We start from the raw sequence: 23,370 nt of genomic DNA, 5'->3' as shown, positions 1-23,370 counted from the left end.
TACCTTTAGTTGCCTCATATAAATGACATGGGTCCCTTGGCATATAGATACTTATACTTCACATTTTTCAGTTTCCATTGATGTACCTCAAATGGAGTAGTCACAGGCCTAGAATTGAACCTGGTGATGCAGGTCACTTTGATAAGAGAGGAAGCACATCAGAAGCCCCAGTCAGCCTGTGTCCTCAACCTGACAATGGACTGAGAATGCTTGAGGCCTTGGAGGTTTTGGATGTTTCCTTCTAAGCCTTTAGGGGAACATTTCTTAATGCCTTATATGGTATAATCCCAACTTGGAACACCAGTACTTGCGGTGCTAAGATACCTTTGGATTCGTTGAAGTAACAGGCTTCTGCCGTGCATTAAAAATAAGATTCCATATTTTTAAAAAGATTTTCTTTTTCTGAGAAACAGAGAGCACAAGCAGGGGAGGGGATGCAGAGGGAGAGGGAGAAACAGACTCCCCGCTGAGCAGGAAGCCTGATGGGGGGCTCGTTCCCAGAACCCTGGGATCAAGACCTGAGCCTAAGGCAGATGCTTAACTGACTGAGCCACCCAGGCACCCCAAGATTCCACATTTTAATGACAACTTTGAAAAATGATCTACATAATAAAACAGATAATCAGTGTCCCAGTGACTATCCACCCACCTTAAGTAAGTCTGATGTTTGATTGTCAAACATCTTATTACAAGAATACACAGAGAAAAACACCTTGTGATTAACCACATTTATGCAGTTATTCAAGTCTTGATGACTTCTGGGGGGTTCTATCCCTATATCACAACCTCCGAAGCTATAGAGATTTGGTCTGTATTAAGCCTCTGAAAGATTTATTTTATTCTTAGCTATGCTCATTGATATGTGAATCAGAGGGTATGTTTGTTTTTTTAGGTTTTTATTATAGAAGGCAGTCCTTCATTGAAGAGTAAAATACAGATGTCCTTCAAAGAATTACATGAAACCAACAACTAGGACCCCAAAGACTTATTCCATTAAAGGAAGAGACCCTTCTCAGTGGAAAGGATACTGAATAGACTCCAAATGTTAGAAGCTGAGCATGTAGTGACACATGATGCCAGTACTACAATAGAAGTTCAGCCATGCCCCTAGAAGTCTTTTCTAGAGCCCAGGGTCCCTGGGGGTCTTCCCGCTTCCATTCTAATTCACTCTAAATCACTCAAATTCACTCTAAAGAGAAACTGAATTTTTAATCTATTAAGTGGGCTCCAAGCTGTGACGTGCTCCCCTGAAAATAATTTCCTTTGTTCTAGATTCATTTTCTCTTGTCATGGCTTAGGTCCCTGGATTTGACCAAAGATTAGAAGGTTCTGCCTAGAGCTCTGTGGCATTTCTCTGCTTTTGAGATCGGGTTACAATATGAGGAATTCATAGGGCCCACCAAACCACAAGACCCTACCCAGAATTCTTTCCATCTCCTTTCCTGGTAAACAATCACTTCATTTCCAAAGGTAAATTGGCTTACAAAGGAAAGCAGTATTGACCTAAGTTCTCAGTGTGAAAAGCAATGGAGAAAGAAAAATGGGGAAATGCTTGAAAATTTCCCTCCAACCGGTGATCTGTAGAATAGAGCCAAACCAACAGAGTCATAGATAGTGTTTTGCATGGCTTTTGTTTCTCTGTGCCTCATGTTTATAGCTCATAGCTGCCTTGCCCTCTGAGATGTACTCTGCCAAATTATTAGTCAGAGTTTAGCCTGATATTTGTTAAATGGGTTTTTTCTACTGGCCTGTAGCTAAATGTAAATAAAGGTAATAGGATGCATTTATTTATGAAATGGGAAAATGCCAGAAAACTAGTGTCAAAATGATTTCCAGGGGATTCAGATTAATTTGCATCTGCTCATCCTGTGCCTGCTACACATTGAGAATGTCTGGGTCTTATCTAGAGCTTAAAAAAACAAAAAAAAAAAAAAACTAAAAATTATATTAAGGTACTTGATACCTTAATATTGATCTATCTGAGTGTATATTAGAGATATCAACACTTTTTAACTGCTGCATCTAAATAATCAAATGATTATTAATTTTTTCTAATTATCTTATGTAATACGTTAAAACCTTATGGCTGAGAACTGTGTCTTTAGACTTCAAGAACAACACACTATCAATAAATTACAAAGCATTATGGAAAGAAATTATTCAAGCTAGTTTCCCTTGCCAAAATATACACCGACATTAATGTATCAATATTAACTTAGTATTTAAATTTTCTGTGCTCTTTTCTTGAGACACTATCTTGCTTTTACTTCTGTAAAAGAGTCTTTTCCCCCAGAGCACATGGTTTAATTATGCATTAGCATTGTTGATGGAAAAGGGAAAGATAGCATTAAATTGCTATATAATGACAGCCTAGTAGCTCTTAAAATGGCAGTGGATTGAGAAAAATTAATAGCAATTTCATAAATGCAATAGAGTATGTAGGAAATACCCTGCTAATATTCATATCCACATGCTTTGCTTTTCTAGGCAGCATCTGAGTAGAAGGATAGAATATTCTTTTAGACTCCATTGACTATCTATCCTGAATCCAACTGAGGATTTAATAAAAATTTCAATGAAGAGTTTAACAAAGAAAGAATCTACTGAGGAACTTGTTATTCATTCAGGGAATATTTATGCAGCACTAAATTATACCAGACTCTCTTTCATGAAGGTCCCAAAACCAACTTCTAGGGTAAAATCTAGAATCTAGAATGGAATCTATTTCTGTGGCCAGCCTATTTTCTTAGAGGAGGGTGGACATATTCTCAAAGTGTCATATAAAGGGATGTAGAATTCCAAAAAAGCCAAAATAGCGTAGCAATTAATATTGTAGGTATAGAGCCACAAGGTTCAAATCTTTCCTCTACTAACACCAACTGACTAACCTTAGGCCACATGCAGAAACTTTCTGAGCTTCAGTTTTCTCATTTGTGTGATAGTGAAGGTACCTACCTCTTAAGATTCTTGAGCATGAAAATTGACCATGTACATTATAAGTTTTGTTAGCTTTTATTTTTCAAAATACTTAATGATATCCCATTGGATTCTGGGCCAATGAAGCTGAGCCTCTGAAGCTATCTTCTTTTCATGGCGGGTCTTTGTATAGAGACAATTTAGACAGACTCAATAATGTATGTCTTATGTATCCTTCAGATTCTGACTTTAAACCCCGCTGGCAAGTTGAGGAACAAGGCTGAAGCCAGCCTATTAACCTCTGTAATTTTTATATGACAAAAGTAAAGGCTTGAACTGATGGGTAAGTGTAGAAAATGATGAGGTGCTCTATTATTTCAGCCCCTGAGCAGTCTTCTGCACAAACTCAGTTTTTAATCTCCAAAGCTTTCTGATTTTAAAAGGAGCTAAAAGCTAACACATATACACTGTAACAAAAAATTTAAGCCTCGGGAATTCAAAGTCATATATCTTTATCTTTATAAGATTTTCTACAAAGGTTACACTTCATTGTCTTTACAAAACAGTTTCACATAAAGTTCAAAACCATTTCCATAAAAACTACATAGTAGAATAGACTGGGCTCTGCCCGGGACACATTACAGAAGATAGAGAATTTCAAGACCTATCCATTTGACCATTTTATTTTTCAACACTCTGAAATATGGCTTGTGGTCTTGACCATCGTGGTGGTATTTGTCGTGAAGAAGACAGAAGTGATTGACACAGACATAGCCTTTTCTATACATGTACAAAAGATAAAGATTGGATAATCACCTACCTCATTTTATTCAATGAATTATTCTTAAACTCCTTCTCTGTAGTAAATACTGGGCTAACTTAAAATAACATACAAAATCATACCTGCCCTCAAGAAGCTTATGAGTCAAGTAGATAAATGGAACATGTATATATAAATGTAGTTCTAGTTATGGGATTCATACAAAATAACCAACATGAATTAAGTAAACCAGAAATGCAAGCAAGGAAGGAGTCTTTGCTGATATGCTCATATAAAGCTCAGATACGATGGTAGCATTAACTGAGCAGTAAAGGATAGTTTATCACAGAACGTTGTAGGCTTTCAAATAGTACATGTTAAAAGAATTATTCATTCACCTCTTTTTATCAGCCAAAATGTAAGGTGGCCATTCTAAGCAGAGAGGCCTGTGGGAGCCAAGGCTTACAGAAATTGTATCCATCCTTTAAGACCCAACACCAATGCAGTCTCTCCTGCAAAGATTTCTCTGATCCCCCAATGCTATTTTAACTGATTTCTTCAATTATTATGGCATACTTGATATGAAAGAAATACCTGTGCTTATTTTATCTCCCACCATTCACTAAGACATTAGCTTCTTAAGAGCAATGTTCTCATCCTATTCATCTTCATCCATAAAGACCCCCCGGACACCAGCAATTATTTGTTTAAGGATTGAATGAACCCAGGAACAAACTTCAGAGTGTGGTAAATCCTCTAATGATAACCCCAGCCTTCCATACTCCATCCTATGGTGTGGCTGGTTTTGGAAGAACACAAAATTACAGTGGTGGCCACTACAAGAGCAGCTTAAGAGAATGGATTTGTTTATTATAAAGCTTTCTACTGAGAAATGAAATCTCTGAATTGAGTCATATCTTTGAACCAGTTGATCCTGATTTATCTTTATTACTCTTGGCTCCATTTCTACAAAGAGAGGAACTGGGCAAAGACCCAGTAAGTTGAATCAATGTCAAAAATCCATTTTGTATGCCTTTTTCTTCCCCTTCAGTAGCAGATGATTTTTATTTTTCCCTAGATTGCTCAAAGGACAAGGTGAAATTTCTATTTCACTTTTCCTGTGCTTATACAACTTAGATGTTAGCTGAAGTTACAACTCTGCTACATGGACACATAACTCCCTAGAATTCCAAGGTCCAAAAACATGTCTCAGAAAAAGATGAAGTGAGAATTATCAGTAACTATAGGTCATCTAGATCAAGCATGTGAATTACTCAAGCCAAAAATATTACCTGTCTCCATCATATAGTATGAAAAGAACAACTAGAAATTGGGCAAGCAGGGGTTTTGATTCTGTACTGCCATTTCCCACAATCTGTAGAACCTGAGACAAGTCATTTAGCTATATATTCACTTAGTTTCCCAACTTATAAAACCCATCTCCCTTCCTGTGCTGAGATTTTATGAGTCTCAAGGTGAAACCTCTCCCTGGCAGCTGTCAGAATCAGAGCTAGAGCTCTGGGCTTACAACATTACTACCCAGCCCATTTTTAGCAGCTCCTGCCTTTTAGTATCTCCCATGTGAGGCTTCATTTTGTAAGCTTTTTCATCTGGAAGGTTTTAGGAACCAATCAGCAGTTTATGTTTTTTCTTTATTTTGTAGTTTTCTGGGAATTCGACGGAATAGAACAGGAAACAATTTTATGTAGCAGAGCTAGATCTGGGTGGGTCTCAGTAAAATTATGAAAGGGGCCCAATTCATTTCACCGGGCTTATCTTCCCCCATCAGTGTGCATTTACACCGATTTAGCTCTCAAGATATTATTTCATCTAGTCTGCATTATTCTCCACTTAACCCATTAGTAGACCAGGGCTTTCTGTCTCAAATGCCTGCCAGGGTCAAAAAGGTAACTGAGAATAATATGAGAAAAGGGGGTTGGGAAAAGAGGGCAGGTGTCCTGGGTGAAGCACAGACTGCAGGCCAAACCTAAAGACATTTGAATCAATTTAAAATAAACAAAAACACACCAGCCAAATAGAACAATTGTTCCTGTCCAATTTGGCCAGAACTTAGAATTCTGTTATAAACTCTTTAAAATCAAGGGCCATCTTACTCAGCTTTTTACCTCCAGCATCGTCTAAGAGAGTTTTAGCTTGACAGAGTAAGCGCTGCGTATTTGTTAAATTAAATTAAGGGCAGAAGAGCAGCCTTGGAAGCTTAGGTGTGCTGACACCTAGTGGTGGGGGAGAGGGATTGCTTATGACCGCAGGGTGGAAGCCGCAAAACTTTCTTAGACCGGACATTTGCCAAATGCTGTGCAGGTGCTTCATGAAGGATATCACTTAATTCTCGCAAAAGCTCCAAGAATTAGGTACCAGTGTTACCACGTTTAAAGCCAATGCAAGGGCAGCCCGGGTGTCTCAGCGGTTGAGCATCTGCCTTTGGATCCTGGAGTCCTGGATTGAGTCCCGCATCCGGCTCCTTGCATGGAGCCTGCTTCTCCCTCTGCCTGTGTCTCTCATGAATAAAATAAAATCTTAAAAAAAAAGCTGATGCAACCAAGTTTTCAGTTAAGAAATTTTCCAAGATCGTAAGAAGGAGGAACTGAGATTTGGTTGGAATTCTGGCTGAGACCTAGGTGTCAGGGGAAAAAAAAACTTCAGCTTTCTTTTCTCTTTCACTGTTTTGTATTACAATGAAAATACGTGTATTAAACAACTTCAACTTATGCTATTGAACTTTCATGGAATATTCAGAACAAATGTGTTTTGTTCTCTTTTTAGATAACTCTTCTTATAACTGCCTACTCTGACTCTTGTAACTCTTAATGCTTTAACAGGGTGCCAAGAGTACCCCTCACCAAAAAAAGAGTTGATTCCAAACTCCTCCTGAGGCTTATTTCATGCCACAGTTGAAAATGGAGGGAGGAGGAATACTCAGCCATGGGAAAGAAGGAATTCCTGCAATTTGTAACAACATGGGTGGAACTTAAGGACATTATGCTAGGAAAAAGCTAGACAAATACTGTGTGGTGTCATTTATACATGGAATCTTTTGTTTAAGTCAAACTCATAAAAACAGAGCAGAAAAGTGGTTTCCAGGGATGTTCCAGGGTGGGGGAAGTGTGGTAAAAGGAAGAGGGAGAGGTTAGTAAAGGGTATAAACTTTCAGCTCTAGGATGAATGAGGTCTGAGGATCTCATATAAAACATAATGGCAAGGGCAGCCTGGGTGGCTCAGCGGTTTAGCACCGCCTTCAGCCCAGGGTGTGATCCTGGAGACCTGGGATTGAGTCCCACATCCAGCTCCCTGTATGGAGCCTGCTTCTCCCTCTGCTTGTGTCTCTGCCTCTCTCTGCATCTCTCTGTGTCTCTCATGGATAAATAAATAAAATCTAAAAAACAAAAAAAAAGTGCTGGCTATCTGGAGTTGAGAACACTGTATTGTATAATTAAAATGTGCTAGGAAAGCAGAACTTAAATGTTCTCATCAAGAAAAGGAAAAGAAATATAAGAGGTGATGGATGTGTTAATTAACAGGATGGGAGGGGTCCTTTCACAATGTATACTTGTATCAAATCACCACGATGTACACTTTAAATATCTTACAATTTTATATGCCAATTATGCTTCAATAAAGATGAATTTAAGAAAGGGAGGGAGTACAGCCTTTCATGACTTGTCTGATTTTCCTTCTAAGTTAAAATGAAAACGTTGGTCCTCCAGACACCTCCTACCTGCTAAACATCTGTTCACGCAGGTCAGGATGCCTTTTCTTGGGTCTTTCTCCTATTGGACTGTATTAATAGAAGTGTTATTTCAGTCACAAGGCTCACATCTCATTCGTAGAATTCTCCAGTCACAGTGACCCGCCTACTTTATTCTTCCCTTTAAAAAGAAACAGTTGCTCCAGATTTTTCCTCCTCCTACCTGCTACTTAATCAACAATGATGGTAGGCAGTTTAACAACCTTCCTTAGCTTCAGAGCCCCCGCAAATGAAAACCACAGAGTTTTCCCCTAGATATCAGTGTAACATCATAAGGATAGACTTTTAAGTCAGGCTGACATGAGGTTGCTCTATAACCCTCATTACTTCTGAAGTGTAGGAAAATTCAGTTTCCTCCTCTGTAAAATAAGATGCTCTTGCACGTGTGCATAACTATTGAGAAGATGAAATAACTCAGATAATGCTAGTAAAGCTCTCAACAGAATGCCTGGCCCAACCGGATGGCCTGGGCTATGTTTCAAGAGTAAACAGCCATTTTTTAAAAGAGCAAGAACAAAAACTCAAAAGTAAGCAAAAACAAGATCCCATTCTGTTGGAGTACAACAACAGGATGCCACATTTTTGGATGTTCTGGAGTTTTGACCAAAATAAATTAGATGGTGATGTGTCTTGCCCTGGCCAGGAAAGTGTAAAACTCTGCCTCTTGCTGGAAGTGCCCTGACTTGGTCATGATCTCCAGGAGGTCAGAGAGCACTGCCAACATTTCTTGACTATTCCCTGCACAAGTCTCATGATGTGCACCATCTCTCCTTAGATATTTTTCTGTCTCCCCTCTCTCAGATATTTTTCCTTCCCAAAGCTTCCTGGCTTCACATGGGGAGGCCACTTCTTTATTCACTAGTCTGTTCCCAAATCCACATAGGTGACCCCATCTGTGCCAAGCCTTCATGGTCTTTGGCGTGAGGCAAAGACAAAGATGGATGTCTTCTTTGCTAAAACTGATCACCTCTCATAGCATAATGTCTGGCTATAATATGCATAAAAGGCCGTCTGCCCACCATAACAGAAAAGCTCATTTTGCCACGGTTGTATTTAGGAACATGGCCCTCTGCGTTTCCCCCAAGCTTTTCAGGATCTTTCTTCCCACCGCCCTCATAAACAATTTTGATTTCAGTTCTATTCTCTGGGAAGCAGCAGCAGGTGATTAGGAGTATGATTCGAGTTACAAAAAGACATGGACTTGGGGCTTGCCCTGTACCTCAGATGGCTCTGCTATAAAACCCAGCATGGCTACAACCAGCCGTGATGTGAGATCATTGTGAATTGGGGAAAACCCCTGAAACCTCCTGGTGAACAGTCTGGTGATTGGGACAAAAGGTGGATTTCAGGCTCTTGCCTCCGCTTAACTGTATGCAGCTATCCCGAAAACAATACAGTGCCTCATAGGATGCATTGAGCATGAAATAAGGTAATAGATATAAAATAAGATGCCAAATGTAGCCTAATGCCTGGCTCATGGTGAGCACCCAACATAGATAATATAAACACTCCATCAGACACAGCACTGCCTTATTCTCTAATCTCCTTTAATCTTGTTCCTCCAATTCATCAACCAACAAATATTGAAAACCTTCCTATAAGTGGAAGGCTTTATTTATCAACTCATCTGGAAAAGTCATTGAAAATATTTTGAATGTCATGAAGTAAAACTAGAAAATATTTATAAAAGGATTTCATCAGTGTTTCACCAAATTAAATGGCAGTGGAGAATAGATAAGGAATGTTTTATGTATCACTTTCTGGGCAGTACAAAACAACTTGACAGTCTCAAAAGAAGACCATCTGGAGATCATTCAATGGCTTCTTGAAACAAGTTTCCTTGAACAAAGTTCTTATATGAGCTGAATATTGGACGTGTTAGGCTTGACAGATAACAGTATCGTAGGTATGCAGAAAAATATTATTTTTGGAGATGCATGCTGAAAAATTTGGGGGTGAAGTATCATGATATCATTAATTTACTTTAAAATACTTCAGCAATAGGGTATGTCATATTAAAAGTTTACATAAAAATAAGTTAGCTGAGAAATGATTATGTAAAAATACTAGTGTTTGTTGACTGTAGGAGGTAGATATCCTGTTTTGAAATTTTCCATTAACTGAGAAAAAATAATAATTAAGAAATCAAGTGCCTAGTAAAAAGAAAAAAAAATTTAAAAAGAAATTGGTTTTTAGTTTCCAGCTCTATCTCAGAAAGTGTTTAAATAATTTTGGCCAGCTTTGTATGCACAAGGAACCAAGATTCTCTCTCCATCAACCAAAAAAAACCCAGAATACTCTCAATAGTGAATCTTCATAATCATCAAAAACATGTAACAGTGGCCAGATTGCCTCCATTATTGATTATTATTAGCTCCATTCTTCTCAAGAGAGACTTATTCTCAAACATGTATTTATATAAATCAATTTAATATTATTGCCTGAATTGCACTATTTATTTTAGTTTATTTGTTTAATTTTGATATGTTCTTTAATTTTAGTATGGTTGACACACAATGTTACCTTAGTTTGAGGTGCACAACTTAGTGATTTGAAAAGTTTATACATTATGCTATGTTCCCCACCAGTGTAGCTACCATCTTCCCATTACAATGCAAACACAATATCATTGACTACATTCCTTAAGCTGTGTCTTTTATTCCCCTCATTCTATAACTGGAAGTCTGTACCTCCCTCTCCCTGTCACCCATTTTGCCCATTCCCCCCACTGCCCTCCCCTCTGGTAACCATTAGTTTGTTCTCTGTACTTATAGGTCTGATTCTGCTTTTTGTTTGTTTAATTATTTGTTGGTTTTTTTCTTTGAGATTTCACTTATGAGACTGACTTGTTTCACTTAGCATAATATACTCTAGGTCCATCCATGTTGTCTCAAATGGACAATCTCCTCCTTTTTTATGGCTGTAATATTCCAATGTGTGTGTGTATGTGCGTACTACATTTGTGTTATCTATTCATCTACTGATGGACATTTAGGGTGTTTCTATATCTTGGCTATTATAAATAATGCTGCAGTAAACATAGGAGTGCATGTATCTTTTTTAATTAGTGCTTGAATTATTAGTTCATATATTTCTATTTTTAATTTTTGTACATTCCCATCAACAGTGAACAAGGATTCCTTTTTCTCACATCCTTGCCAATGCTTGCTATTTCTTTTCATTTTGATTTTAGCCATTCTAACTGGTGTAAGGTGATACTTATTGCGGTTTTGATTTGCATTTCCCTGAAGATCTGTGATGTTAAGCATCTTTTCATTTCTGTTGGCCATCTGGATGTCTTTGTAAAAAAATGTCTTTTCAAGTTCTCTGCCCGTGTTTTAATTGTTGAGTTGTGTAAGTTCTTCATATATTATGGATATTAACATCTTACTGGATATATCACTTGCAAATATCGTCTCCCATTATGTAGGCTGTCTTTTTGCTTTGTTGATTGTTACCTTCGCTGTGCTAACGCTTTTTATTTGGATGCAGCCTCAATAGTTTATCTTAGCTTTTGTTTCCCTTCCCTGAGGAGACACATCTAGGAAAATGTTGCTACGGCTGATGTCAGAGAAATGATTGACTATGTGCTCTTCTAAGATTTTTATGGATTCAGGTCTCACATTTAGGTATTTATTACATTTTGAATTTATTTTTGTGTATGGTGTTAGAAAGAAGTCTAGTTTCATGCTTTTAGCTGTCCAGTTTTCCAAATCCATTTATTGAAAGCATTGTATATTATTGCCGCCTTTGTCGGAGATTAATTTAGCACGTAACTGTGGATTTATTTCTTAGGTCTTTATTCTGTTCTATTGATCTATGTGTCTACTTTTGTACCAGTACCATACTGTTTTAATTATATTTTTAAAATTTCTCAGTAGCATTACTTAATTCTACTTAATTTCATGGTTATTTTTCCAGTTATGGCAAGTGATTCTTATATTCCATTTACAGTCACTTCCTTTTCAAATAAATTTGTTTAAGTAGAAAAATGAGTTGATTTAAAGAAAATTGTTGGCAGAAATTATGAAGGTCACAATTGAAAGGCTGAAGTTTGGAAAATACTGAGAAAAATTGAAATGAGTTGAAAAAAATTATGTTCCTTAAAACATTAGTTTCAAAATATGCTCCCAGAAAAAAAAAAAAAAACCAACAACGCTGCTTTGCAGTAAAATGAGTTTGGGAAACACAGTATACTATATCACCCTTTAAGAGATTCACAATGCACATTAGCATGTTAAAAGCTTGAGGAAGTTCTGCAATCAAGAAACTCATTTGATTTTAAGTCAGCAGTTCCCAAATTTATTTGACCAGAAAATTTTTTTCTTTCCAAATAAAACTATTAACACTGAGATCCATTTTAGGAAATAGTGGTGGTAAGGAGTTTTATGTTTAGGGAAGAAGGGCTTGCTAGGATTGATAAGAAAAAACATCAGCTGGAGCCTGCTTTTCTTGCTCCATCCTTCCTTGGTCCTTTCAGAGGATCAGAGGCCAGATAAGTTGACAAAGCAACCGGGGAGGGCAGATATGGAAGAGAGAAGACCCAAATAAGAGATGAGATGTTGACTAGCTCAAAAGCAGGTCAGATCCCATAACAGAAATAACTCAGCAGGAATCTCAGTGGTATTCAACTCTGCATAAGTAAATGGGAGGGGGAAAGATTTTCAGGCTGAGTTAAGAAAAAGGAGGTGCTGTGTAAATTTCAAAAGTAGCTCAGAAGAATTCAAGCTTGAGTTTTAGGAGTCTTGTTTGCTTTCAAAATGCATTCTAGACATTAACCTTCAAACTTGGGGTACTATTTTATTTTCTGACTGCCTATCTTGTGGCATGTCTTGGAAAATGATCTAGGCAATTACAGTTACTAAGTAAAAGGTGAGAAAGTGCTTCATAAAAATTAAAAAGGAACTTTAATTATTATCAATGTCTGTTTAACATTTTTCAAATCTGCCTGTTTAATAAAGATGCTTTTAATCTAAAAAGGTCCAAAATTCAGAGAGAAATATGAGTGAAATGAAGAAGATAATCTTAAATATTAGAGAATGGGTTCATCTTATAAGCTCAAGATACAAAACACAAAGGAAGATATTGAGAAGAGTGTCATCCTATAAACCCTGCCATGATAAACACAATAGTATTGGACCAGAGACACTGAACCTCTGGGAGAAATACTAGCACTCAACTATAAAGAGCTTGATGCATTTCTAGAGTAAAGAAGTAGAATAATTGAGGAGGCAAACTTTATGCTAAAACCCAAAATATATCTCTGTGCCTAACACAAAGTAAGCATGTTGTAAACATCAGCCATTATTTCCTTCACAAAAACTAGTTTGTCCGTTTCCTGCCCCCAATATTTCTCAGTGTGATGTGCCTTAGGAGGGCTTATACTCTTCCATTATCTTGGCAAGAAAAAGGAAATAATATAACCTGAGAAATTCAAGCTGACTTACCGTAGTAGACAATAGCTGGGGTATGATGGTAGAGTAATAGGAAGCCCAAAGCTCAAACAATTATCTAATTGAGTGCAGAATTGATTTGGAATTCTCAAATTAGAATTAAGGTTGCACTGAAAATTTGAAAGTGATTCTCCTCTTGAGTTTCTTCCTGATTTCATTTTAGGCCTTGTTTAAGAAGGAGAATACTAAGTTTTAAGTGAAGAATCTTCCCAACTTAGAAAACATTCACAATGTGGCCAGAAAGTAAGGGATTAAAGCAATGATGTAAATATATAAGAACTAGCTTAAACACTTGTCTTAATTACACACTGGACAAAAAATGAGTTCTTTAGGGGCTCAAATTATCCAGTTGAGTTGTTTGTCTTGATTAAGTTAGACAAATATATATTTGCTCTCTACCTTACTCTTCTATGGCAATGGCCTCAACATATATATTTTTACTGATGTTTCTTCCAAACATTTACAGATAAGCTATATTGACTGGGTAGAGAAATATTTCCATATTAAAACTAAGTTTCTTCATTTCTTAAGCTCTGACCAGAGGAGTTATTTTTGGAGGCTACTGACTGTTACTTCTATGGCATCAACTTGAGTTAGCCAGTAAACCGGATCTGAGCATCTGGAATGTATTCTTGACACCACTTCTTACCACTTTTTGCTTCAGGTCTTCTACTTTTTTCTTGATCTTCACATTCCACTAAACCAAGAGCAATTGCTGATATCCCTTTTAGGTGAAGCTACAGGATCTCACTCCCATTGATCTCTCATAGAATAGCCTGCATTTATTCCTGCAGAGGCCCAATGGGAACCCCTGGAATAATGGTCACCTGTTGCCTGTCTCTGTGGTTAATATGAATGGGTGAGAAACTGACTAAGGTCTCTTCCCAAAAGGTATTCTTTCACACTTTCAGGAATTCTACCCCTTAATTATCTTATTTTAGGGGCTGGAGAAATTCTAGCGGTTTTTAGAAGGGATGGGTATAATCAGTACCCTGCTTATTTGTTCTGGCACCAGCTTTGGGTTGCCAGAAGTACATGGTCCCATCCTAGGAGCCTGAGGCGGGGAATCGGCCATCTGAAACCTGACAAACCAGGGGTGGTGATTCTTCAGCAGTGTTGGAGGATCACATGATGGATTTTATCATGGGAAAGCCTCTTCGTGATAGGGATTTTGTCCTACTGAAGAAAGAAAATCATGTTTAGAAATGGGGGAGCAGATGATGAGGATCTGGAACCCTCAAACGCTGGGATCTGTAAGGATGTCTTAAGTAGTCAGCTGCTCAGCCATCTCAGCTAAAGGAGATTCTCCAAAAGAAGATTGGATTATTCCTCGGAATACTACTTAAAGGTCACCTCAATAAACTCACCTTGAACACACTATTTAAAATCAAACTCACCAATACCCCTGAGGCTCCATTGTTTGCTCCACTCTACCTTTTCCTTTTTTTAAAAAAATATTTTATTTATTTATTTATTCATGAGAGGCGCGCGCACACACACGCACACAAAGAGACAGGCAGAGGGAGAAGCAGGCTCTTCACAGGGAGCCTGATGTGGGACAGGATCCCCAAACTGGGATCACACACTAAGCTACATAGGCAGACGCTCAACCGCTGAGCCACCCAGGTGTCCCTACTCTACCTTTTCCATAGTCCTTATCTTTTCTGTAAACTATAGTTAATTTTTAACTATAAGTCAACTATTAACTTTACTTAATTTTCATCATCATATATCTCTATCAGAATGTAAGCTCCACATTGTAAGGTTTTTCCAAAATGAAAGCGGAGAAATAAAAAAAAAAACAAAAACAAAAAACAAAAAACGGCAGAGCCAGGCAGTAGGTTCGAGAGTGCTTTTAATGGGGAGCGCTCCCTGGGAGGTTCCGAGACTCGGAGAGGTGGCCCGAGTCGGGGAAGTCGCGCCGGGGTTGGGGAGTGTGGGGTTCTTAAGCCTTATTGGTTCCGGTCCGGATCCGGGTGGGTCCCTTGCCAAACTGGCAAGGGAACACCGTGTCCCTAGGTGACTGGCTGGGGGTGGGGATAGCACAGACGATGGGGGGTGGTCCCTGGCTGGAAAGTCCTGGATGGAAAGTTTGGGTTTCCTGTCTAGGCTTCCATTTACTGGAGATGACGCGGTGCTCATGGCTGCCTTGGCGGGAAGATCAGCCATTTTGAGCCAATTTGAGATGTCCGCCATTTTGAGTGCCCTTGTCTCTCAGCCCGCCCAACACACACAGGCGGGGATCTTTTGTTTTGTTATTTGCTTGTTTATTTGTTTTAAAATTTTTATTTGAATTTGAGCTAAATATAGTGCAGTAATGGTTTCAGGAGTAGAATTAGAGATTCATCACTTAGATACAACACCCAATGTTCATCATAACAAGATGTTGTAAATTTAGTTGAACCATATAAAATGAAATTTCCATTTTGGGGGACTTAATACAGTACAATGTCTCGAAAATATAGAACAGTGTCTGCTATGTAATAGGCCCTCAGTGAATATTTACCAAATGAATGGATGGTGGAGAAGTAGCACTGATTCTGCATGTTAAGCGTATATGGGAAATATTTTCATTTATGGTTGAAATTTTCCTCACAAGCTCTAAGCAGCGTCTTCCAGGGAAAAGAAGGGCTCAAAGAATTCATTCTGCAGCAGATGTTTTTTGGTGTGTATTAGTGTATATAAAGTGCTATGGGAGGAATTAACATTAGCACCGACACCTCTTCCAAAAGTTTGTTTCAAACATCCTGCTCTAGCTGCCAGACTGCTGCTTCCCTTATTCTGGCACTTTAGCTCCATCAAAGAATAGGAGGGCTTCATTTCAGTGAGTTTACATATTTTTCTTTATCCATTTACCTTTTATGTCCTCACTTCCATCCTTACTCCTCATGGCTCATCATTATAATCAGTCCATTATAAATATCCTCTCTCCATCACATCTTCCTGGCAAACCCTCCACACTGCCTACAACCAACTCTCCACTTCCACCTGAGAAAATGAATCAATGCCTATTTGTTCATATCAGGAAACCAGAGTTTCAAATTAAGAGATTTGTTCAAGGTACACATAGCTAACCATGGGGGTAATCATTTTTAAAGTAAGCTCTATACATAATGTAGGGCTCAAACTCATGACCCCAAGATCAAGAGTCTCATGCTCTACTGACTGAGCCAGCTAGACACTCCACCATGGGAACAATCTTAATAATAATAGTCAACATTCATTAAGCAAATGTTTTATGTCATGTATTGTCACAAATATGATGATCTAATTTAATTTTCATAACAACCCTCTCTACCCACAGATCAATATGCTGAGGCTCAAGGAGATCAAGCAAATTGCCCAGAAGTCACCTTGCTAGCCAGTAGTCTACATTTCAATCATTCAGCAACTGTTTGTTAAGCCAATAATCTCTGCAAGCAATGTACTGAGGACTAACTCTACACTGGTAAACAGGACAGACCCACTCTTTGCCATAATAATGACATAAAAATGGCCAGCATTTACATGTTTAAGGTCTTACTAGGTCTTCAGCTTTATTTTGTTTTACTCTCACCAAAACTCTAGTGATATAGATACTACCAACAGAATACACAATTTTCAATGAGAAATTGAGTTTTAAAGAAGAACCTTCTCAAGATCCTAGTGCTGGTAGATGAACTAGTTAGGACAGGTGTATGAATTCGTAAAATCTTATTTTCAAGTTCATTTTTCCTGTTACTATGCTATGCTTCTTCCTGGAGCTTAAAGTCCAGTGGGCAAGAAGGACACTAACAGTAAACCACAAATAAATACATGAGCTTTTCAGGCTACCTTATAGACCCCTCAGAAAGATTAATCCAGGGCCAGTAGACTTCTTATTATACTTCAGTAACATCACCTTCCTCTGGCTTGACAGGTCCGTGAGGTTATGAAATTGTGTGTGTTGATGTCTGCCAGGTTGTTGATTCTTATAATATGCATGATGTCAGGCAAACCCAATTTTTATATGATGGTTTCTATTGAATGTAAAAAAAAAAACAAAAAAAAAACGGTCAAGTTAAAAAGAAAGTGCTTATAAACATTCCAAACATTTGTTTTGTGTTGGCTAGCGTTGGAGTCTAAATAAAAGCTGCAAGTGTGACTAATAATTATAATCTAATTTAGTGCACTGAATTGGAAAGCAGTAATTACTGCTTAGGACTTTTTGGAGTAAATGATTTATGGTTGACCTACAGTAAATTATTATTGGAACTAATAGTGGAAAAGGGAGGAATTTTAATGCAAATTAATTAAGCTTGGAACCCTTTCTGTTTAGGTTGATAGAAGAGTGGAAAACTCTTATGTTATTTGGTTGAATTTGGACCTGGGATTTAGGATAAACATTCTGTTGGTAGCTCCAGGTCTTGGGTATAAAGACACAGGCCTCATTTTAGGCCCAGGACTTTCCCAATCCAATCAGAGAAGAGCTCTGAAAGAAAAACTATCTCCTTTTCCAAATGAAAAATGTATCCTCATCGAATGTTTATATGACCCACGATTTCTGTACTGCCTCCGGTGTGTGGTCTCTGGAGCCACCAAAGCCACCACCACCACCATTTACTGAGTTCTGACAGTGAGCCATATGTTATGTCCAGGGATTTACAACCTTTACAAGATTGACATTTTGTTGTGGGATGCTGTTCTGTGCATATAGGATGTTGAAAAACACCCCTTGCCTCTCTACTCGCTAGATGCCAGTCACATCCCCCAGTTGTGACAACCAATAATGTCTTCAGACATTGTTGAATACACCCTGGGGGAGGGAGCAGAATTATCCCTAGTGAGAACCACCATGCAAAATGCTTTATGTGCATTATATAGTTCATTCCTTATAATACCCTATAAGGCATGTGTATTAGCACCCACTTCACTGATGAAAATACTGAGGCTGAGAGAGGATATACTTGGCCAGAGTCACAAAGCTAATACATGTTGAAGTCAAGATTTAAACAGATCTGTATTGACCAAAACCCCTGTTTTTAGGTAAGTGATACTTTTGAGAATATTTAAGTCACCTCTCTCATTTTTAACAAATAAGCAGCAGTTAAGTGATTTGGTCAACATCATACAATTAATTTGTAGCAGAGGTTGGTCTACAAACGAGGCACCCATAAACCAGCTGGTCATAGGAAGTAGAAACTCAGCTGATAAGTGAAAAGCATATTCACAGTAACCTTGGTTGTGTTGCTGGTCTTAAGTTTCTTTTCTCTTCTGAATATTATTCTTTCACTTGTACAGTTTAGCTTGAGTATAAAGGGGTCTTTGAAATCTCTGTCAATGAACTCTGAAACACATACTGAGATTTTAAAATCTGTTTCTTAACATTGAAAAGAAACAGATCCTTAGGTTTTTTGCTGCTTTATCATTATGTATAAAAGCATTCCAACCCACTCAAATGTCTTACCCATTTTTCCACCAGCAAGTAGAAAGAAAGCCAAATAATCCAGTGAGATTTCTGTTCGATTACCAGCATACTCTGGTCCTGCTGGTGGACTGGGGGGGTGAGGGGTGGGTAGAAGCTGCATGACTATAATAAAACAGCAAAAGACAGCACTGTATTAGAACTTTGCAGTGGCCACTCCAGCCAGCATTACTATTCAATTCCACGTGTAACACAGTAGGGCCTGATCTGAAATTTCTGCCCAGTGGGTGTCTAGCCACAGAAATCAATGTTTTCTCTACAGTAGATAGGCAAGTGCTTTCAGAATCTGTTAGGCTGAAGAAATCTAATAGAGAAATCTGCATAATTAGCTCTTTGACTAATCTTGCTCTTGCCTTGGGGTAAGAGGCAATTAAGACCGCAAAACCAGTTTCAAATATTTGAACTGTAAGAGAAAAATCTGCAGACATTTTCAGATCTGGAGTAAGAAGCTTATTCTCCCTGGAAGGTCTTCAACCTTTTGGGATATAGTGCGTTCCTGGTAGCAGTAGGTTTCTTTGGGTTCTGAGGTGCTACTGGGTTCCAACAAATCTATGCTTGTGGATTTTCCAAATTTAGGGATCCCAAACATAGATGTGGTCACTGAGCAGTACTGGACCAAGAAAGAGAAGTTGGTAGGGCAGAGTCAGAACTAGCATCAGCAGGAAAATAACACCTACCTGGTGATAACAGAAGATGTAGAGAACAATTTCAAGATTTAGAAATACAGGATAGTACAATTTTTTAGACTTTCAGTTTGACACTGCTAGAAGGAACCACTACCACATAGAGTGCAGCATTCAAAAGCCCATCCATGGACTTAGATCATCTGGATTCCTACTGTGTGACATGGGATGAGCTGTTCAATTTTTCTTGCCTTTGTTGTCTTCATCATATGATAGGTTCATAATAAAAGCAACCTCAGAGAGTTGTTTATAAGTCTTATCTGAGACAATACAAATAAAAATTTAGATTTGGGCATAACACATGGCACTTAGTGAATGCTAGATGTTGTACAGTATAGCCACTTAGTAATGGGGTAACTAAAGCTCTGCAGAGTTATGGCAGAGCTGGACTTAGTGACTTCTCCATCCCTAGAATCAAAGGGCTTCCCTATGACACACTGTAGCCCCTCCTAATAATACTTTGGCAGGCCAGGGAAATGTCATAGCAAGACTCTAGCTATAGAGTGAATCTGGCACAGATGGGAGCTTTCAAGCTCTGAACAGCAGCACAATCTTCTCTCCATCTGAAGAACGTCTTTCTTTAACACAGTGACAACTAGGACATCTGTGAGTCATTGCTGTTGAACATGGGGAAAGAATCTTTGATACATTTGTTCAGGAGTTCAGGATGCTATTGTATATGCATATGTATGGTTTAGGCACATAGGATAAAACAGAAAATCCTAAAAAATGTCTGTATGGGGATATTTCTATCAAAGTATTGAGATTATCACACCTTGAGAGGGGGTAAAATGAGATGCCTTATTGCATATGTTTAAGTTTACATATTGAATGCATTTTGATTGATACCACACCTCTTTGAGTACCTAGAGTAAATATAGATTTTAATTCATAATATAATGGCCATAAATGGTTTAGTTTTCACTGTCTAATAAACCTGTTCTTTCTAAGCAAGATAAACCAATTGAACTAATAATCACTAGATCTTCTTTGAACAGTCACTGAGAAATGAAGTCAGTGAGAAGTAAACCTCAGTTTTGCCCACATTAATAGAGATGAACAAAAATATTAGTCCTGTTCTAATAGATCCAGTAGACAGAGAATATGGACTGGAACATGCAAGGACTATATGATGGCCCTTAGAGGTCAACCAAATCCATCCTCTGGTCTCCTGAGACCCAGCCGTATTCCTCCAACTTTTGTCTAACCAAGTGCTTTGTCAGGCAAATCCCAACACAGCCTCATTACAATTTAGAGGAGCCATTGCTGCACCTATCACCAGCCACCATCATCTTAAGAAACAGAAAGCCTAGATCGTTGGTATATCCTTTGCTGAGACTAGGGAAAAAAGAACAGGAGAGAGATGAATGATTGGTATTGCTCTTTTTCTCTTGTAAAATGCTCAATTTGATCAAGCTATGTTGGGGTAAAGAGGGCTAAAGCAGCCCCAGATCAATTCCTTACTAACTCAGATGATGTTTATAACAAGATTATTACACACCCGGGTGCAGATAAACTCCTACAGAAGCTGAGGAAAAAGCAATCAACTTTACCTTATCAGGCTCCAGGGGTGGGACTGAAGGTTATTAGAAACCTGGGGTATTTATGGATGAGGTGACACTTTAACTCCAGAAAACTGGAGTTTTGAAAAATGTCATTTTTTTTTCTGACAGTTGGGACAGCTCTTGCAAATCTCTAATGTGACTGTTTGGTGCTTTGATTAAAGGAAGGATGGTTTTATCTATATTTTTAACCTTTCCTATTCCCTATTTCATCCTTCCGAAGTTAGGTTAATGACTTTCCTTCTTCGGTATTGTGGATGAATTACATTGTATCACAGTGAAAACATGCAATCTGCAAATTCATCATTTGTGGAGACTATGAATATCAGCAAAATTACTGATTTTCAGGAAAACAGAGAAGAAGAATATGACTTATGTTATATAAACTCTTTAAATTGAGTTTGCATCCTTCTGAGTTACTCTTAACCTTAGGAAAGCAAGTTGAGAGTTTTGTAAAACTTAAAGATAGTATATACAATTGAAATTTTTTAATGGAATTTATTTCTTTCTAAAACAGTGTGAAGTGTTTCATCATGGATAATATGGAAAGAGCCAAAGATCATTAGTAATCCTTTAAATACAGAAATCCCAAGTGCCCTTGTGTTAGTGAAGTAAGTGAAACATTAACTTATTGCTTAATTCAATCATAATAAGTTTTCTTCCCAAGAAAGAGAAGGACTTATTTAGAAGTAAAAGCATATCCAGTTTCATATACTGATAAAAATGAAAAAGAACATAAAGATAACCAAATTAGAAATTTTCATTAGGAAAACACATCACTTTCTCTGTGATAAAATACATCTGGATTCTGACATTTTCAAGTTATGTGACCTTGGGTGAAGGGCTTAATGTCTTCATGCTCTATTTTCCTCCATCTGGAAAATATTGCTAGGAGACTTAATTGAGATAATGCATACAAAATGCCTGGCACTGTGCCCGTCCCAAAGTAACCACTCTATAAGTATCAGCGATTTTTTTCTTACTTTCTTGCAATTTTTTTGCTATCTTACTCAGTTGTAAGTGGCCATAAGACACCTTTAATCTTTTTGGAATAAGCAGGAGCAAATTATAAATTAATATGTTCATTTTGTGGCAGCCACAGAAATGGAGAATGACCCTTGGATGTGGAATTGACTATTATATTTTTATCTCATGAAATCAGCCTCCTCTTCTGAATCAGAATCAAGGACTTGAGCAAGGGAAGGGAACAGGGAAATGTCCCAAACTGAGCAATGGCTCAGACAAGCTTCTGAAAGGATAGGGTAATCACATATCCACTTTGCTAGGAACAGTCAGGGTTCATGCCTGTTGTCTTGGCAGAATTACTTATAGCTCCCTTTACACTAATGTGTTCTGGTTGGACAATGAAATTTATGGTCACCATAATGATTGGTTCATTGAGATTTCCCTTGAAAGAGGACAGATTGATACTGAGTGAGATAAGGATTTGAGAGAAGCCAGAAAACTATTTCTAAGGTTTTGGCCAAGAAGTTGACCTATGTCATCCAACAGAAAAGACCTTTACAATGTCTCAGTCCTAATAAATATCGAAGAGTTTTCTCATGATTTCATTAAATATTTGGAAATATAGTGTTCTAAGCAAGGTCTGATTAATTATTTGGGCCTTCAGTCTCTGTTTTTCTCAATTTCAATATATTAAAGTTGAGATGATGACCAAGAAGCCATAGATGTTAACAAGGTGTTTCTTTGGGTCCACTGGGGTGACTGAGGCTTGGTGGAGATCCCAGGAGTTTGGGGTCTGGTCCTCAGCTGTACAAATCCATAGATTGGATCTTCTAAGAGGCTTGTCAGAGCCCAGGGCTGAATATAGCAGAGAGAGCTGCTGGCTTCAAGGGCAATGAAAATAATAGCTCTCAACTGTCAAGTTCTATTCTGAGCTCTTTGGCTTTTTGGTTTTTGGTTTTTTATTTTTATTTTTTTAAGATTTCATTTATTATTTGAGAGAGAGAGAGAGTGTGTGTGTGTGTGTGGGCACATGAGCATGAGCAGGGGAGAAGCAGAGTCCCTGCTGAGCAAGGAGCCTGGCGTGGGGCTCAATACTAGGACCCTGGGATCGTGACCTGAGCCTAAGGCAGACACTTAACTGTCTGAGCCACCCAGGTGTGCCTCTATTCTGAACACTTAGAATATTGCTCACTTCAGCAGCACATATACTGGACACTTGGAAAAAATTAGTTGAACTCTTTTGTTTCTAAAGCATAGGTGTGAAGCAGAGTTTTCCTGGGTGTGACCTGGCTTAATCCTGTAGCAGATGCTTAGGGACATAGGTTGTTCCATGACCAGGTCAAGCACAGGATCTCCCAGTAACAGAGGAGTCCATGTATTTTACCAAAAAATGCATTATGTTTTCTTTCATAAGTGTTCTGTAGTTTTTTGAGTACAGATACTTTACCTCATTGGTTAGGTTTATTCTTAAGTATCTTAGGGTTTTGGGTGCAATTGTAAATGGGATCAACTCCTTAACATCTCTTCTGTCTCATTGTTAGTGTATAGAAATGCAACTGATTTCTGTGCATTGACTTCATATCCTGCCACATTGCTGAGTTCCTGTATGAATTCTAACAATTTTAGCATGAAGTTTTTTGGCTTTCCCAAATTAAAATACCATATCATCTGTGAAGAGTGGGAGTTTGACTTCTTTGCTAATTTGAATGCCTTTTATTGCTTTTTGTTTTCTGATTGCTGAGGCTAGGATCTCTAGTACTATGTTTAACAACGTGCTGAGGCTGACCTTAGGGGAAAAACTCAGTTCTTCCCCATTCAGAA

General features: G+C 38.1%; 1 long non-coding RNA gene across 1 annotated transcript in view; it reads left to right on the top strand.

The window, feature by feature from the left end:
* The window catches only part of LOC111092997, a 43,039-nt gene extending 26,113 nt beyond the window's left edge, over window positions 1-16,926 (top strand). Inside the window, exon 3 of the long non-coding RNA XR_005380254.1 lies at window positions 16,200-16,926. This is a non-coding gene — a long non-coding RNA (uncharacterized LOC111092997). The remainder of the gene's footprint in view (window positions 1-16,199) is intronic.
* The last annotated feature ends 6,444 nt before the right edge of the window (window positions 16,927-23,370 follow it).

Source organism: Canis lupus, chromosome 28, assembly GCF_011100685.1.
Source record: "Canis lupus familiaris isolate Mischka breed German Shepherd chromosome 28, alternate assembly UU_Cfam_GSD_1.0, whole genome shotgun sequence".
NCBI lineage: Eukaryota > Metazoa > Chordata > Mammalia > Carnivora > Canidae > Canis > Canis lupus.
This window is presented reverse-complemented; position numbering and strand designations above follow the sequence as displayed.